The 6857-nt window shown below is 37.5% G+C and overlaps 1 long non-coding RNA gene across 1 annotated transcript in view; it reads right to left on the bottom strand.

The window, feature by feature from the left end:
- Window positions 1-810: 810 nt before the first annotated feature.
- The window catches only part of LOC106148454, a 21455-nt gene continuing 15408 nt past the window's right edge, over window positions 811-6857 (bottom strand). Inside the window, exons 2-3 of the long non-coding RNA XR_001233904.1 lie at window positions 2521-2957; window positions 811-959 (exon numbers count right to left, since the gene is read on the bottom strand). This is a non-coding gene — a long non-coding RNA (uncharacterized LOC106148454). The remainder of the gene's footprint in view (window positions 960-2520; window positions 2958-6857) is intronic.

The raw sequence follows: 6857 nt of genomic DNA on the forward strand, positions 1-6857 counted from the left end.
CACTCATAAATATATTCTGTTCTTAACCTCCATTGTTCCTAAATTAATTCTTCGATTTTAGAGAACACGAACTCATACTGGACATCCACTTCCCATTTGAGAGAGATCTATCTGCCTATTATCTACCCTTTATGTTGCTCTTTATTTATTCTTTAGGTTTCTCATCTAAGGGATATTTAACTTTCTGGATCTGATTTATTTCACTTAACATTGTAGTCTCAAGGTGCATCCATCTTCCTACAAATGACTCATTTATTTTTATGCTAAACTTTCTCTATGAAAGAAGCAATGCACTAATAATTAGATGACAGTAGAGTTTTGCTCTATTATAATTGTTATCTAAGACAATTGTTTCTCCTGGACACTGACACCAGACCCTAGAGAAGATAGGTCTCCATGAGACACATAAGAATCTAATGGTGGAGTCTCAAGACTCAAGATGCAGTAAAGTTTAGCACGTCAAGTAGCTGCACTGAAAGAGTAAAGGAGTGAATATTTCGCATGGCCCTGTGGGCCGTTTACCCTCACTATGCCACTGTCACAAACCAGTAATGCATTAACGTCCTTAGTGTGAGGCTGTGGGACTGGGGAGGGTATTTAGAGGGAAGCTAAATTCTGAAATGGTTCCATGCTGCTGCTGAAGGCTGAGCAGCAGGATAAGTTGGTACTGATCCTTGTTTTACCATTTTCCTCACTGATACACATTTTACACAACAAGTTCTAATTCCGTCTACTTGTATGTGGTGGAACTGAAATACACAGTGAATGTTTAATATTTTAATCTTTATTTTTTTATAAGTACACGTTTGCAGTACATGCTGATTCTGTTTCTCAGAGGGAGTTGGTGCGTGTACATAACATTGCCATTATCCCTCTCAAAATACTCACCCGAACTTCAGACACTCATTGTTCTTGCCGTTCTCCGTAGCACTTCTGGAAGTCCTCTTTCATGAGTGTCTCTATGAAGATGACCAAACATACAGTGAATACCACTACCAAGTGCCATCCAACAAAAAGGCAAGCTTGTAAAAGAAAAGATTACTGTGTGTTCTCATCCTCTCAACCTTAACATTGTTGGTATAGTGGAGACCCTACATGGTGAAGGAAAAAAAGAAAGAAAAAAACAAAGAAACGAAAGAAGGGAGAAGAAAGGGAGGAAAAGGGAAATGAAGAAACAAAATATAATTTTTAGATTACACAATTATGAACAAAGAAGAGTCAAAAAATCTACCTACACATTATAGGGATTTTAGCAAGGTTACTGGATACAAGGACAATATACACGTTAAAAGTCTTTCTATGCTAAAGCAATTAGAAAATGAAATTTTAAAATGCTACTGTAAACAATAACATCAGTAATATCAAGTATGCAGAAATAGGTTATTTTAAAAGGTGCAAGACCCCTACAAGGAATATTGTAGAACTAAATTGAGGTATATTAAAGAAAACATGATTACATGGGAAAATGTATCACATTCATTGACTAGAAGAGCCAATGGGATTGGGGGTTTTATTTTCAAATTTGGTATGCTGATTTTTAGAACATATAAGGTAATGAAAGGGACCAAAAATATCCCAGATAATCTTTAATAAGAAGAAAAATGTCAGAGAATTTGCTCTAAAAAATTAAGATATGTAGCTATCAAATATATAGTAATTAAAACAGTATGAGATTGATATAGTGATAGACAAAGAAAACAATAGGTAATACAGCAAAAAACATAAAAAAGATGCACTCAGGTGGACCTAGATTTGGACAGCATGACAGTTTAGGGCATCATTTTTACTAATGATGCTAATATACTTGATTATACATGTAGAAAAAATGAATTTGGACTTGGAAAGATGCTGACATCATTGGTAAGCAGGAAAAGCCCATTGTAAAATCACAATGAGAGATCACTGTATCTTTTTTTTCCCCCTGAATGAGGTTATAGTTTATATTGTAAAAGAGAGGGCACTGGATGTAGCTCGGGGGTAGAGTGCTTACCTAGTATTCACAGGGCTTTAGGTTTGATCCCTGTGTGTGCTGGAGCTTGTGCATACACACACACACACACACACACACACACAAAGAGGGAGGGAGGGACTAAAAGCAGAAAGACAAAAAGGGGGTACATACATAGGGCTGGGGGGATACCTCAGTGGCACAGAGCCTGCCTGGCAAGTGCAAGGCCCTGAGTTTGATTCCTCATACCAAAAAAAGGGGGCGGGAGTACAAAAGAAAGAAAATGGGAGCAGGGGGAGTAGAAACGATCAAGATATGAAATAGATAGATAGATTGATACCTCCCAAACTGAATATGATCACTATGTGTCAAAAACGTATGCCACCAAAATTTTTTTTAAAAAGAAAGAAAGCACACATGAACAGTTAGCTCCTGTGTCATTTACTGGTCAGAATCTTCAGGCTTTATTAAAACTGAAGTCTGAATAAATGAATGTTATCAAATGATTTTTGTCAAGTCAGTAAAGCAACAGAATTTTACTGTTTTGTAGAGAGAACATTGCATTTCCTTACCCATGATGAAGCATAGGTGGTAGCTTCTGCTTTTAATCTTAATATATTCCTTTGTACAGTAGCCAGAAATTACCTGTAGACACATAACATGCTCAGGAATGCTGTACACAAACACAGTCATGCGGGCTTTTGATTCTGTCTGCCTTCTGACAGTGTTGGAACTGCGCGGTAAGCTTCTGGGCAAAATGAGTCATGAACACAGACAGTTTTGTTTTCAGAACTGTGTGCATCAGATAGGAATGCTGTGCTGCAAGTGAAAGACAACCTAGCTTAACACAGAGAGATCACTTTTCACATTAATACACGAATCTGGAGAAAGGCAGCTGCTGGTATTGATTCAGCGGCTTCATAATGCCAAGGTTGGCATCTCAGTGATTCTTCTGGCCTTTTCCCAGGCACGAATGACCAAGGCAGGTGAGGTATTAAGTTGAAAATACCTGTGGGAAGACAGGAGGAAGATTGCAGGGCACAAACGTTAATGTTTTGCTTGTATTAGAAAACCAAAAGCTTTCTCTCACACCCACAGACTATTTCCTGTTTCTCAGAGGATAGGCCTGTGCTACACAGCCACCCTGAGGGGCAAGGAGTCTGTGAGCATGAATATTTAACTTTTGCAGCCTTCATTGGGAAGCAGCAAGGGATGAGACTTTTTTTTTAAAGGCTTTGACTAAGCTCTCTGAACTTCATGTTTTTTGTTTGTTTGTTTTTTGTTTTTTTTGTTTTTCTTCCAGTACCAGGAATCGAACTCACGACCTTGCACTTGCCAGGCAGGCGCTTTTGCAGCTGAGCTAAATCCCCAGCCCCTCTCTGAACTTTAAGGCCTAAATTACTTCCCCTGTAATGTTCAAAATGTCTACCATATGAATGGATTCTTTTCCTTTAGGAATAATATCTAGAAGGCCTCTATTTATATGTACATGTTGCCCAGAAGGGTAACACAATACCCCACCAATGTATTAATTTGTCTTTGGAGGTTGGCTAGCCAACAGCACAAAATCAAATGTTAAGTGAGCAGAATAACTAACTTTTAGTAGAGGAGAAATATATCAGGAAAACTCTAGACAGTGAGGCGAGATCTTTAGTATCAATAAGCAAGTGAAGACGCTAAACTTAGCTAGTAGGCAGGAGGCACTTAAGGATAAACTTTACCCACTGTACTTTGCCCAGGATTAATCGCAAAGCCAATTCCTAGAGAACATGGTAGATTGTCCCTAGTGCATGCCATTAGAACTAAGCTACTAGTACTGCTCGCCATCCTGCCCAGAATGAGGAAGATAGGAAAAATGGACATCTCAGGGATGAGATGATTGGAAGACAGATTCCTAACCAGGTAGTACAGTGCTTATTAAGACCACAGGCTCTAGAGGTAGCCAGACTCCCTGCATCCAAATCTTGACTCTACTAGCTCTTGACTTTAGCAAGTTTCTGAACCTCATTTAGTTTCCTTATCAGTGGGAAGGACCACAGGCTATAATGAGCATTAAGCAAGTTAATAAATGCAACTTACTTGAAATCACACATGGTGCATAATAAATGCTAAATAAGAGCTTGCTTCAAAAAAATAAAGGCTTTTCTTGTGATTATATTGATACCATGTTTTGATATGTGTTTTTGAGAAAGTCTTTTTCTGTTTTTAAAAATTCTTATTGTAATGGAAGAAAATGTTTGCCAGCTATTCATCTGAAAGTAGAATACACAAGGAACTTGTCTTAGTTACTTTTCTCTTCTCTGAAACACAATTCCCAACATCCACAAGTTAAAGGAGGAGAGATTTATTTTGGCTCACAGTTTGTAGAGGTTTCTGTGCATAGTCAGGACACAGGGACACAGCTGAGGAGGAGCAGCCCACAGCAAGGTGCATAGAAAGCAGCAGCCAGTAAGCCTCCCTTTCCCTTTTATCCCACCCAGGCTACAAGCTTTTTGGGTGGTGCCACCTACACCCAATGTGGACCTTCCCATTATCTACACCCAGAGCTATGCTAAAGCAATCAGTGGACTAATTTATTTAAAACATACCTTTAATCCCTGTATCACATACACTGGATCCAGTCACCTCCAAAAAGCCCCACCTATAAGCATATGAGGTTTTGGGGAGACATCTAGATACAAGACATAACAGAACTCAAAAAATTTAACAAAAAAGTAATCCAATTAAAAGCAGGCAAATGATCCAAACACACAATTCTCAAAAGAAGAAATACAAATGGCCAGCAAATAAATAAAAAAATGTGCAATTTATTAGTCATCAGGAAAATGCAATTCAAAACTACAATGAGATATCATCTTACCCCAGTCAGAATGGCTATTATCAAATAAACAACAAACACTGGCAAGAATGTGGAGAAAAAGGATCTCTTGTACATTATTGGTGGAATGTAAATTAGTACAGTTATTATGGAAAACAGCATCCAGTTTCCTCAAAAAAACAAAAATAGATCTACCATGTGATCCAGCTATCCTATTAACTCAACATAGCAAAGAGATATGCACGAGTGCCCATGAATATTATAGCATTATTTACAATGTTTAAGATATGGAATCAACAAATGAATGGATAAAGAAAATATGGTATGTACATATACAATGGAGTATTATTCAGCCATAAAGAAGAATAGAATCTTATTCCTTACAGGAAAATGATTGGAACTGGAGGGCATTATGGTAAGTGAAATAAATCAGACAAAAAAAGATAAATACTACATGTCTCCCTTATAGATGGAAGCAAAAAAGAAGGTCCAATGGTGATTTCTAGAAACTGAGAAAAAGAATTGAAAAAAGGAGGGTGGATTTAATCAGTACATGCTGTGTGCATATATGAAAATAGTGAACACATCTCTAAATTAATATAGGTTGATAAAAAGAAATAAAGAAGTTATTATTATAGGTACAACATAGGCTCTCTACAAAGTACTAAGAAAAAGCAAAGTGGAAAAAAAAACTTTAACCATCTATATTTTCTCTACTGCTGAGAAACCACTACCAGTGTAGTACATTTTATCCATCTATCAATTTTTGTTAGCAAAAGTGAGATCTGCTCTGTATAGTGCTCTTTAATGTGTCCCTAAAATTTTAACAGTATGTTATGACCACCTGTACATACCTAGGAATATTCCTACAGAATTTTTTAGTTGCTCAAAGGTATTCTGTTAAATGATTAACTCATGTTAAATCATTAACTCTGCCAATTCCCTGCTACTGTGTTTGTTTGTCTTTTTGAGACAGAGTTTTGCTATGCTGTTCAGGCTGGATCACTTTGAACTCACTTTGTAGCCCAGACTGGCCTCAAACTCACAGCAATCTTCCTGCCTCAGCCTCCCAAGTGCTGGGATTACAGGCATACACCATTATGCCAGGCTCTCTCTGCAACTGTTCACATTGGTCCTACCTTTGTTTTGTTTTGTTTTGTTTTTGCTATCAGAGATGGCACCTGATGAACACCCTTAGAGTTGTTGTCCTCTACTCATCCATTGTGATTTCCCGAGGACATAGTATCAAGTAAAACTGCAAGGTCAAAAATAATGCACATTTTTAAGACCCTGATGAGTAGGATTTAATTGATCTCCAGAAAAAACACAGTGTATTCAAGTATTCACTCATCTCTTTATCCCTTTTGAGAACACTATTACTGTTTTGTTTAGTTTTCCTGAAACACCTCCTCAGATTCCCAAATATGATAGCGTCTTTGATACGGAACACTGCATATGTGGCTGTGATTTCTTTGAACTATTTGTGCACATCCTGTTGCCCTTGATAATAAATAATTAAATAATTAATAATTATTTAAGAGAGAAAGAGAGATAATAAATAATTAAGGTAAAAACCTTAATCGTGCCTCAAGGACTTCATCTGGTGGACTGGATTTTTGCCATGATGTTTTTAGATGGAAATTCTTTACAACAGGTCCTGATTTGTTTGTTTGGGAGTAGAGGTCCCAGATATTGTTAGTCAGCAGCTAGATTTTGCCAACCAATTTTTTTCATCAAAGTTTGTTTTAAAATGAAGGAATACATTGACTACATTCCTAGGTCAGCCGAAGTTGTGTGATCGTCACCACGAACACTGAAACTGAAATCTAAATCTTTCAATGCTCTCTCATGGGCTGTTTAGTCAATTAGTCTATTCAATATTTCCTTCTCACCTACTGAATTCATGACCTGTGTGCCAGAGATATAAAGATGAATAATAATATCCTCAAAACTGGAGGAGTTTGAGATTAAGAGAAGCAGATAGGGCAAGGCCTGGTAGCAAACACCTATAATCTCAATTTGGGGTGCTGAGACGGGAGAATTGCTATGAGCTCAAGGCCAGGTAAGGCTGCATATGTAGTGATTTCAAGG

Source organism: Chinchilla lanigera, unplaced genomic scaffold, assembly GCF_000276665.1.
Source record: "Chinchilla lanigera isolate Chin_1 unplaced genomic scaffold, ChiLan1.0 scaffold00021, whole genome shotgun sequence".
Taxonomy (NCBI): Eukaryota; Metazoa; Chordata; class Mammalia; order Rodentia; family Chinchillidae; genus Chinchilla; species Chinchilla lanigera.